This window comes from Clarias gariepinus, chromosome 22 (genome assembly GCF_024256425.1).
Source record: "Clarias gariepinus isolate MV-2021 ecotype Netherlands chromosome 22, CGAR_prim_01v2, whole genome shotgun sequence".
Taxonomy (NCBI): Eukaryota; Metazoa; Chordata; class Actinopteri; order Siluriformes; family Clariidae; genus Clarias; species Clarias gariepinus.
The window spans coordinates 6,912,054-6,924,761 of NC_071121.1; the positions used below are offsets into that span (position 1 = coordinate 6,912,054).

General features: G+C 38.4%; 1 protein-coding gene across 2 annotated transcripts in view; it reads right to left on the reverse strand.

Annotated features, from left to right (window-relative positions):
* arhgef25a (Rho guanine nucleotide exchange factor (GEF) 25a) overlaps positions 1–12,708 on the reverse strand; it is a 94,508-nt gene that overhangs the window by 71,743 nt on the left and 10,057 nt on the right. The window lies entirely within an intron of this gene.

Genomic DNA, 12,708 nt, shown 5'->3' on the forward strand with positions numbered 1-12,708 from the left:
CCAGAAATTTTTTCATGGGATTCCATATACGTAGTATACCGCCATGATTTTCCAGGAACACACCACCGTGTCTCATGGGGAAGCCATTCATGACACAAGGATTCCAATCAGAATCCCATGGGAATTTTCCAGTAAGTAGACACATGGAAGCCAGGTTTTACTTCTTCAGATCACTAACCCTAGCTAGTCTTTATACATTATGTTTGAAGATTTATAATTGACATTTCTACTGGATGATATCAACACTAGGCATAGACTAGAAAAGGAGAATACCAAATCGTTGGTACCCAAGGACTCCACAACCTCCTAAATCTCTTTTTAACCTTTGACCCCGTGCTGAAAGTGACAAAAACAGATTGAGATAACGCAAGATAACCAAAGCAACACTCGTATAACAGTAGCCTGGGGAAATGTGAGGAGGTGAAATTGCATTCAGTCACGAGAATTCAAAAACGTACAAAACCTCAGTTTATCCCCATGGAAAAGGAAAATGTTTTAATAAACTTGTTTTTTAAATTCCTCTAATGCGTGCTGTTCTGTACTTTTGTCTAATCTTTGTAACTGTAGTATACTACTAATGTAATCTAGTAGACATTATAGACAATTACACAACAACATTGCTGATCTCAGTCTGGACTATCCAGGAGATGCTGATTAATATTTTATATTATCAGTATGATTAACTTCTAGGCAAATCACAGATGTATATTAAGTATTTATTGTAATGCGTTATCTTCCGTACTGTATTAAAAGCTGCACAATAATTTGTATGGCTGACATTTAAACCTGAATTTTAATAATTTAATAACATTTTATTTAAATAAAAAAAAAAATTGTTGTGTACAGTATACAAACATACACAGTGTTACACCCACACACAGTGTGCAGAACAATGTGTCCTAATAATGTAAAATTCCACTAAAAACAGAAAAATACATACAAAAATGTAAATGTATAGTGAAGAATACATCTGTGATGAAGATAACATTTGCAATATTTAAATCAAATATACATATATTTATAAATAAGTATTTTTCATTAAAATAATTCATTTGTTCATTAATTCTTTAAATGTAATTGAACTATGGCAAAATCTTCAATGAGATAAATGCAAGGTGTATAAAAAGGTGTATTTTTTTAAATGATATAGATAGAACAGTCAGAACTAATGCTCTAACATTAAACTCCAGCATGCAGTCTTCATGGGGGACTTTAAGACATAAAAACTTCAAAAGACAGAGAAAGTGTGTGGGGGGGGAGAGATTTGTGTGGGAATGTCTGTTTATAGCTGCTATAAAATATGTAAATGTAAAAACAAAATGTGGGTATTCAGCAACATAGAATCTAACTACAAAGGAGCTTTCAGTTGATGAATACAGTAATTACGTAGTAAAGATATAAGCGGTACTATAGTATAAAATGAATAAAACACTCCAGGCTCTGAAAACTAATCAACTGTGACACTGATTTTCTTCTATTTTAATGTTGTTACTTTGTTAAAAGAACCTAAAGGATGTGATGTACATTTTAAATCAAGACTATGTCTTTAAGTATTATGATATGCGAGGAATGTTCAAGTCAACCTGGGATTTCTGATGACATTTCTCATGAATGAAGGCGTAAAAACGATTGACATTAACAGAAGTTTCCAAGCGCAGTTCGGTGATAAGACTCTTAGCCGCAGTAAAACATCCGAATGGTGCACATGTTTTAAAGAAGGCTGTGCGTCTGTGGAAAATGATCCTGGCCAAGGTGGCTCGGAGCCCTTGATCCTTTATGGCCAACTTGCTGTAGAGACTCATCTGTCTGTGGGAACTGTACAGACAGTCATTCAGGAAGACCACTTGCACATCATAGGAACTCAGCTGAAAGTGATACAGTCCTGACCTCGCTCCACACCATTTCCACATGTTTCGACCATTACCGGAGTTCCTGGGAGGCTAGCGTTTCAAACTTGAAGCAGGCAGTCTGATCATGGTTCTGGCATAACGAGAGAACTTTCTACCTTGAAGGTGTCCAAGCACTAGAGACACGCTGGGATAAGTGCATTAGTGTAACAGCGGAGAATTCTGTTATTCTGTGCAATTCAGTCCCGGTTAGACTTGAACACACCTCGTATTTGCTGTACAGCCCACCCATAAGCACATATGGGTAACAATTCAGTGACATTTCAACACAAACATTGTGACAGGTTGAAGGGGGAGCAGGTTAGGAGAGAATTCCTGCCTAATTGAGCCAGCATGTGTGCTTGGGCAAAAGTGTGTGTGTGTGTGGTGTGTGTGTTGAAATGCAGGCTGTTGCAAGCTACTGTGAGAGACGTCCATGAGACATCCTACTCAGAGGACACCATCAGCTGAGGATTGTGCTGAGTGAGTGAATCTCTCTCCCTCTTCCTCTCATCCATCTCTCTCTCTCTCTTTCTCTCTGTCACTCTTTCTCTTTTGTCCTATGTTGCTCTTTTTTGCCTCTCGTTACAAACTTTCTCACACACCCCCTCTCATCCCTTTAGAGGCCAATTACTGAATACACTAGAACTGAACTGAATTACTGGACACCAGGACATTTAGCGTTGACTGTAAATCCACACCTAAATGCAGCTTACAGGGGATGCCCATGCCTATGTATACATACTTTCCACATCTACAAGTTAGCAGAGCTAATAAGTTTACCGGGATTTTTTCCCTTTCTTTTGGAATGTTAAAGGAAATTGGAGAACCTGGAGAATTTAAAAAATTGCTTAACTCTGGACAGTTACCTGAACTGAAGTTTAAACCAAGCACCATAGAGGGGTGACATACATTTGATGACAAAAATGTCACAATAAAGAATTCCTAAATATACAATATTCCTATCTTAACCCTCCTATTATCTAACTTTGCTTGGAATTGGCTGAGTTGTCCCGAAGTCCCAACAGTGGCAAGCAGGCGCTTGTGGGGCCTGAACCCCCAACCCGCTGATCAACACCACTGAGCCTTCAACCACCTGAGCCACCACTGACCATGCCTTTTTAGTTCCTAGCTATTTTACCCATAATGACCTCCATGTTAAACACAAATACGCTTTGGTTATTCCATTAAGGAAAAGGTCAGCTACTCGCTGAAAATTCACCCCTGACCTGCATAGTTGAGCTAAGCTCTGTAAACTTGCCGCTTCGCGTCAGTGACACCGTACACCCTTGTTTTTTTTTTTGGTTGTTGTTTTTTTTTATTGCGCTTCAAGGATGTTCTGCTGGTCAAAAGAGAACGTTTGAAACATCAAATAGTTCATGACGTCACAAATTGGTAGATTCATAACAGTTCAAACAATCCGATGTTCCCAGACCAAAAGGAGTCGAGGTTTAACCAAAAGGTAAACACACACACACACACACACATCAAGAACATTTTGTACATATTCACATGCTATGACTGTGCATGATCCTGATAGCAGCTAGAAAGACAAAAAACGGGATAACCCTTAGTCAAAGCTCCAAGGGCTCTGGGTAATGAAAAAATTCTCATCATAGAAGAGCATGGGCAATAAAGCATTCCCAAGCACTAGCAGGAATATATCAAATAAATCCAGCTCATACACTGAGGAATCCACCCACTGTCTCTCTCTCTCTCTCTCTCTCTCTGCATCCTTCAGTTCATCACACATTTGAACACATACTCGCGAAACATATGAATTTAATAAGAAGCGCATAAAACTGCTCATGCAGCAGTAATTAAGAACATGTGTAGGTGATAAATAGGATTAAGTACTAGTTTATTTTTCCAAGATCATATTATTTTTATGAAGACTGATGACATTAAAGAAAACACACACACAGAGACTCAAATGCTAAACCGATTAAATCAAAAGAGATCTGATTGCAAAGTAAGCCGCCATTTAAGTATGCGAGAAGAATACAATCTATTAGTAACAATTCAAGTCAAATTAATTAACTCCGCAAATGCTATACGATTACATAATCTGCATGATGATGGCTGAAAAGCTCGCGTGTCGCATGCTGTAATCAAGTGCATTATGAATTGTCATCAGTAGAGGGTGTGTGTGATATAACACAGCTGTTTGTCTGACTCCTTTCACCATTCCTGCTTTTTTTTTTTTTTTCCTAAAAGCCATGATAGCAATAGTGGACTCAGCATTTTCTGTGAGTGTTGAGTAAATACGTGCAGGGTTGGTTACCAGCAGCTTATAAAGAATTCATGCCAAAACATCCAAGGGTGATGCTTCTTCTGGTTAAAAAGCATAAATCCTCAAGGATATGAATTGTATAGTGATTTAGATACTTTAGTTAAGGGGTGTTCAAGTCAAACCGGGATTTTTGTACAGGATTACAGTACACAGTTATGAGAGTACAAGCTACCTTTATTTCTCTATATAGCCCTCTGCTACACTAATGCACTCATTCCAGCGTTCTATAAGTGCTTGGATACCTTCCTGATTCTTGTCTGCAACGCCGGCCTCCCAGGAACTCCTTTAATGGCCCAAACATGTGGAAATGGCTTGGTGAGAAATTAGGGATGTGTCAATAACACCTAGTCATGTAATATGCAACACCAGTTGGCGAATGATTGTGTGTACAGTTCCCACGGACAGATTCCTGCAAATTGTCGACAAGTTATCTGTTGATTTTCAAAGATCAGACGTTCCACTTCTAAGAGTCTTAATACCGTATTGTTTTGAGTTCGAAGTATTCTGTAAATGTCAATCAGTTTTATATCTTTATTTCCGAGAAATTTTATCACAAGTCCTGGATTGACTTGAACGCCAGTCGTATTTACTAGAGCTTAGTAAAGCTGTTTGTTTAAGCAATTATCCATTGCAGTTTGTTACAGTATGCAGTTGCAGCTCAGTTAATACTGACGTTAAATATAAAGATTTGATCTCTGTGGCTCGGATTGTGGTTTATTTCTCGGTGCCAGACACGTTGGTTTCAGTATTTCACAAATTGTTTGTCTTCTGCCATTTTCACATAAAACAGTCTCACTATGGTGCGAAAAACAAAAAACATTCCGCGAGCTGTAATTCTGCTAGCGGAAACCTCTTAATGATAAGAAAGGTCAGGGGGGCTGACAGGAAGGCGACAGAAACCCAGATATTCACTCTTTATAGCCTTGGTGGGCAGAAAAGCATCTCAGAACACATGTCGTAAACCATAAGGCAGAGGACAACATCGGGTTCCAGTCCCAGTCCAGGAATCCGAGGCTACATTTGGATACAGCTGGTCTTCCTACCATCTAGACAAAGATCGGATCTACTCAATTTTTAAATCATGTACGATTTAGTAAGCATACAGACGAGATATAATAAAAAATCTTTAAAAATCATAATAATAAAGCAGGCATATGTCTTATGTTGGATGGAAACATAATATAGTGCATATATGATGGTTTTAAGTATATTCTTATAATTGTTGTTCAGTAATAAATTCTCTACTGCACTCATTTAATCTCTCTCTCTCTCTCTCTCTCTCTCTCCCTCCCTCACACACACTCACTAAATACAGATGCACAAACCACACTAACCGCCACCATTCGAGGTGGCTAGAGATGTAAGCCTCTGAACAATCTCCCAGTTCTCGTAAGACCAAATTAATGGTCCTGTTTGCGTGCCCAGGAGCCAAGCAGCGCGGCACGGGTGGGGTCAGAACTCCAGGAACAGCCCTTTTTTTCTTCATCCTTTCATACTTGCCTTCCTGCATTTTAATCCCCTTCAATTCAGCCTGCTCTCCCCAACAACCAGACCACTCGATCCCCAGCGGAAATCAAACACTTAGCTTATAAATCACAAAAGGTCAAGCGATCTACACAGAAACAGGCTTCTGGAAAAGCCATGAGCAACAAGTTGAAGCCGATTTTTTGGGGGGTTGTTTTTTTCTTTCGAAACACTGGAGCCTGACACTCCTTCCTGAGTATTAATCAAGGATGTAACAGGTCAAGACCTAGATCCTTAGTATAAGCACTGCTGGGTGAGATAGCCTGCCACTTTAACTGGCTTGAAGCTATGACACATTAGTAGATAAAAGCATGTTCTAAAGAAAATATTCGGAAATATGTCTTCATCTTACTAAACACTGGTCTGTATTTCTGCATTTAAAGGTGCAAAGTGGCTTTTAAAAATATTTCTAACTCTAGAGTGGTCATAACATTTCAAAAATCTTTTGTTTTAAATTCTTTTTTAAAATGTCTTTTAAAACATTGCTCTGCAAATTATTTGGCATGTTTTGTTTTGTTTTTGCTTTCGGCTATCTTCAGGCCACATCAATTATTCCTCTTTCCCTTAAAATGCAAAATACACGGCATAAATAATCTAATTTAACTAGCAGTGTGGGTTCTTAAATTTACAAACTGCTTCTTTTTTAAAGGGCACCTATTATGGAAAAACCACAAACAAAATAAATGTAAGAAAAAATAAACCAAAAGAAATCATTGGTTGTTTGTTTTTTGTTTGTTTGTTTGCACTGATTGCATTAGATTGTTCCCCAATGTGACCTCATAAAGGAAGATTCCCTCCCCTGCTTTGTATCTCACGTCTGCTGTTCTCTGGCATGGAACATATGGATAGGCAATAGCTTATTTAGAAAAGGAGTAAAGCAGAGGGAGTTTGAGGTATGAAAATGCAGACATACTTTGGAACAACTCTACGTCTTTACCTCTTAATCCTGTAGGCAGGGTCACGGGGTGGCTGGAGCCTATGCCAAGAGACTTACGACATGAGGCAGGGTACATCCTGAACAGGCTGCCAAATCCCTCACAGGGCACACACACATTCACGCACTATGGGCAATTTGGGGAACACCAATTCTGCATAACAATCTGCATGTCTTTGGACTGTTGGAGGAAACTCACCAAGCACAGGGAGACCATGCAAATGCCATGCACACATGGACAGGTATTGAACCTGGCCAGGAATCGCACCTGGTCCTGGGAAGTGCAGGGAGACAGTGCTAACCACTAAGCCATTGGTATGTTAACATGTTAAGGCAAAATATGGGACCTTTAAAATAATCCTTTCATGTTGGGAGACTTGAGAGTAAGGGCTTGTTGACCATTACCCTTCATCATGCCCTTACCACCTTGGTGCTGGAGATTAGGCACACTGGGGACTCCTTCCAAACCCAGTGGAGGCTCATGGTGAGGTACCATGGTGAGCCTATCCCAGGGCACCCAGGGCACAAGACGGGATACACCCTGGATGGGTTGCCAGATCATCACAGGACACAAGCATGCACACAATCACTCACACTCTACAGGCAATTAGGAAAGCCCACTTCTTCACACTTTGGGACGAAACTGGAGCAAAAAGCAAAATCCCAAAGGTGTGACTTGAACCCTCGACCCTATAGATGCGAGGCCACAGTGCTAACCACTATGATATGTATACAGTATATACAGTATGTCTCCGTAGACTCCACCATATCAAACATGTATACTATGTTAAATGACAACAATAACAAACTCAAGACCTTGTTGTGACCGATTACATATGGTAGTGGTGTCCTAGTGTTGTTCTTCCACGTGATGGGCAGAAACCAAACCAAGATGATGTAAACATAAGCAGCAGGGTAGCACAGACAGTAACACAGATGGCCAGAGGACAGTGTAGGACACCGAAAGACGTTTCCTTCACAGTCACTCTTTACCAGATGGACGAATTCTTCAGCAATATACTGAGACTGACAGTGAACCCCAGACATAACAAACTAAGATCCAAATTGGGAACGAGAGAGCTTTATGTTATCCCGCTGCCTCGCTTCACTGTCTTTCTTTACTCTCTCTCTCTTACTCTGTCTTTTCCCGGCAATAGGTATAACTTAATTCAGTATACAGCAGATTGCACAAAAAGCAATCGAAGGCTAGTTTAGGAGGTGGACCAAAGGAACTGTCTCATTTGACAAAGTGTGATCTGTTTACTAGCTTGTCTGCAAACGCTATCCATAAGTCCACAAGATAAATGTTTGGTTTTTTTCACACCAACACACACGTACTATATATGTTACAGTACAGGGGAGTAACCAATCTGTGCCTTTCGGAGCCCATCATCCCCATCTTCCATCATCCCCACACACATTAAGGCTCAAGTAAGTCATCACACATGCATTAAATCTACCGCCCCCTTTCTTTCATACAGTGCAGAAATGTTCCAACAGATGTTATCTTACATAAACACAATCCGCACAACTTTCTTGTCTAAATCCTGGAAACCAAACGGAGCCCTCGCAGGTTACGTAACACATTCTGACTCCAACCTTGACCTAGTGCCGTTGCCTTATAAAGCATCACTATAAGTCCTGTGCCGAGCAACATGCCGGTTCTTCTGCAACATGCTGGAAAAGATTAATGCTTATAGAAAGCAGGACAATATTGCAGGATTTTTGGTGTTGTTTTCATTTTTTTTTTATGACCAGTTCAAGATACCGCAGTCTCCTGCGGGGTGGATGGTGAACCCTGCGGCCTGTGAGGATGACACCTGGTCAGTGTCTCAGAACAAAAGACAGAAGACAACCCCCGATCCCAATGACCTGGATCAAAGCTGTACCTCCAAATGGACAGTTCATCAAAGGGCCTTGGCTGTGTACTCTGTGTGAACTTTCAGACACAGCGCAGACCTTGCTTACCCCTTGTTCCAAAATCGCAACTACAGTAGGGTATCAAATAAATCACATCCCTATAATTATTTAACCATTCAGATAACAGAAACATCTTCTGTTATATTAATGTAATCAAGTATTAACAGACCAACGATCACAACGTTTGTATTTAAGGAGTTATTAAGCTATAAAATCCTAAATTGACTTAAATTAAGTGACTTAATGAGGATGTGTGTATATAGAGGATAATGTTTGTGTGCCAAGAAAGCCTAATTACATTAATTAAGTGTATCTACGGAGATTTAGGCATCTAGCTTAACTGAAAACCCAAAATACAGTATAGTAAAATAATTAAACCACAGGATGATTATTTCTCTATAAAACGTTTTCCCTTTTATACCACAGCAGTTTGCTATAGATTAGTTTTTTTTAATGGCCTTTATAATCTGTTTATGGTTAACTATAATGTTTGAAACATCTCTTAAAGTACTCGGCTCATGATTTTTCATCTTTTAAAATGAATAGATGCGGGTAATGCACCTTTTCATGTTACTAAGAAACCAGACTCTACTGAAGACTTTTCAAAAGTCTGACACTGTAGAAGACTATTTCTGTAAATTTTAACAAGTGTCTCTTTACAGTTAATAGATAACATAACATATTAATGATTATACTTTAAGTTGAAAAATCTAATGTTTTAATCCGCTTATTATTAGTCTTTTCGGTCTGTGTGGAACATCTCCCAGACAAGTCACTAAGAATAAGCCGTTACTATAGAAACAACAACATATTGGAATAAGCATATTAAAATTGTGCTCTGATTTGAACAACAGAGCTGCTGTTATAGCAAATTATTTAATGTTGCATTGTTTTAGAATTTCTGAAAAGGTGAAAATATATTTAAGAATAACACGATTGTTTTTCTCAAGGAATTTTCCACTAAAGATTTAATAAACTTTTGTTTTATTTATTCTCCAGTGGATTTTGTATATTGTACTGTACAGTCTCTTGTTATAAGGCCTATTATAATACTTAATTAACCGTACTTGTAATTAATGGTTTACTTTAAGGCATTTTGTGCACACCAAAAAAAAACTAATTTAACTTCAAACCCTGAATTAAATTTTTGCTAAAACCCCACTAAATATGCTACTATTCAATTTCTGCACATGTGGCAAAAGATAAAATGAGGACTATGGTTTTATGGTGCGTTTGACACAGGCTCGTCCTGCATGTGGATGTGTCTGAATGCTTTACGGCTGACGTTTCGCGCCCTCTGTTTTGGCCTGCAGCCCAGAGTAGAGGCACTGAGAACAGCAGTCTATCAAAATGGCATCCACTCAGGAGCAATGACCAGGGAGCCTGTCTGCTCTCCACAACAACCCCTGTTTCTTTTCAAGCCGAAAAGTTTGCACTTTTACTTTATTTACTTACACTCGTTGTTTTAGCACTTACATCTGGTTCTTATTTTCTGATAGTTTAGGTGGAAGGGGATCTCATGTGAGCAGCAAAGTAGGTTGTGGATAATGGTTGAGGATGTGAACAATTGGATAAGTACTGAAATAGCTACGTTACACCTTCTTACTGGCATAAATATATACATCATTTAAGTCTGACGCATGCTAATGTAATTTCTAAGCAGGCTAGCTGTGATAGTCCATTTAAGGTCAGGCCTGGCTTAGCCACCAAATCCCCTGAGAGGCCCAGCTGTGGATTCCCATAGCTGGCTTTTTTTAAGGCAATACTCGGATATAATGCACTCTAAACCTATGAATGAGTGACTGGGCAATAAAGCCATGTTATTTCAGTATCTGTTACAGCGGGGTGAACTTGAGATCAATACGTTCTAAAACCTCAAATAGATAGACCATACAGAACTGGGCAAAAGTCCTGATCCATCCGTTATTTCCTCTTATTAAATGTAGATTATAATTTTTAAAAATAAGAATAATAAAAATAAATGTTTTACTGTGACAGGGTGCAAAGTGCCTGAAAATACATTTTAAAATTTGGTTATTTATGCAACAACCTCAGCAGCAACCTCATTTCCCCTTTCATCTGTTCCAACCTTCAACATTCAGCATCTTCAGTAAACTAATCACCAGTCAGATCATCTGGCAATAGTTTCTCTCTGGTTCATGCCTGAAGTAAAATGTTTTTTATTCGAGATATTATAAATATGTTTTTTATTTAAGATATTATAAATATTATAAATAAATATTACTGACACTGTTCGTACAGGGACTGGACTGAAAATGAGAGCCAAAACTTGCCAAAAATGAGAGCCAACTCTTTCAGGAAACCTTGAGAATTATTTCTCAAGACTCCATAAAAAAAAAATACAAGAACATCTGCCTCTTTGGAAGCAAAATATGAAGGAAGAGAGGGGAGGTGGGGGGGGTTAAGACTTTTGCACAGTATTGTAGGTGTATTGCATATTACCTACAAAAGTGATAAACAAACTGCAGTTCATTGCCAAACTAAATTCTGTTTTCACTTACTTAGGATTATAAATTATAAATCTACACACAGTAGCCTATAATGTAAAAGTAAAAGGCAATAAAAAATCTATATATTCTATAGAAAGTACAAGTTGTAATTAAAAAAAAAGGATTTACCCCCATTGCTGTAACATGCAGCATTAGATTAGTTTGAATAATAAAAATAAATAAATTAGTTAAATTAAATTAAATTAATAATAAAAAAAATTATATATATATAATTTGTATATATATATAATTATATATATATTTACTATATGTAAAATGAGAGTTAATTTAATTACATTTAAAAACCATTAAAGGGCCAAATTTAATTCCTCATTTTACAATGTTAGCTGATCACTGTTTTGAATAGTGATGTGGCAGGTGAAAGTAATATACAGTAGCAAAGGATGAGTTTTGCACTAAATAATTTCTTTTACATTTTTTTTTACGAATTGCTGTTTTACTTTTTAAAACGAAACAGAAATTCAAGAATAGAAAAGAAATTTCAACATAATTCTAACCATATTGGCCAGAATATGACATGCAAAAGTAAGATTATAAGGCTGTAACTGAATACATGTGAGAATGAAAAACCCATGGAAAATTGGGACATGGAAAGATTACTCATCCCACATTGATGAATAGACTGCAATTCCCAGAAGCCTCGTTGCAAACTATTGAAGACAAAATCTAAATCCACACCTCTTCTTCCCTTTAATTCTTCAAAAGTTCACCGCCTTATAGCCTACTCTCGTAGCTCGGGGCTACTTCTGCAGGGTTCGTCATTCTTCAAAAAGTAGGTAACTTGGTAACTGTCTGTTTCCTGTTGCTATGTATCTAAGCTTCACACTCCGACAAAGATCGGTTATCGTTGATGCACTCAACGCGCAATCTGGTCTGTTATGAAAGTGCTGCTAAATGACTCGATCCAAATTCGAGAAGCTGGCTTCTACTGTTCGTGGGTGGGCTATAAATGTGTGTTGAGTGAAGTAGGGGATTTGAGGAAAAGAAATCTAAATATTAAAGAAGGCTAGCAGTATGGAACACTACATTCGAGTAAGAGAAGGTAAAGAACGAGTGAAAGAGAGAGAGAGAGCACCAGAGTCTTAATTCAAAATGCAGTGTCTGCTTGTGATTTAGAGAATACTGGCACACTCCTGTGATTCCAGTGAAGCCACCAGAAGGCATATTGTTCCTAATCTTTAACAGATGGGTGGTCTCCAGTGCTTCCATCCTTCTCTCAAGTAACAAGAGCCGGGGCCTCCTCATCCTCAGCAAGGCATGGAAAAAATTCCACCCTGACCCTTTCAGATCTTATTATTATTTGCCACTAACATTGCATTAACGCTGTCTTCGAATTCAGCAAGCCTTGTCTTTTGACTTTTTCGCTAAAGTAGATACAGTTTGTAAACATTACGGAGTTGTCAGCAATTAAATCCGAACCCTTTGAGAAGCCTGAACCCACATAATGCTGCATAATTATAGTTCAAGGAAACAAGTCAGCAGAAGACAACACCGGCTGGTTGAGGTATGGCTTAAGGTAACATTCAGTCGATGGAGTTTTGGCAGCATAAACCATATAAGTGGTTTTGTTTGAAATAAACTTCATTTTTGCCTTCCCTTTACGCAGCACTTTGCATGTCA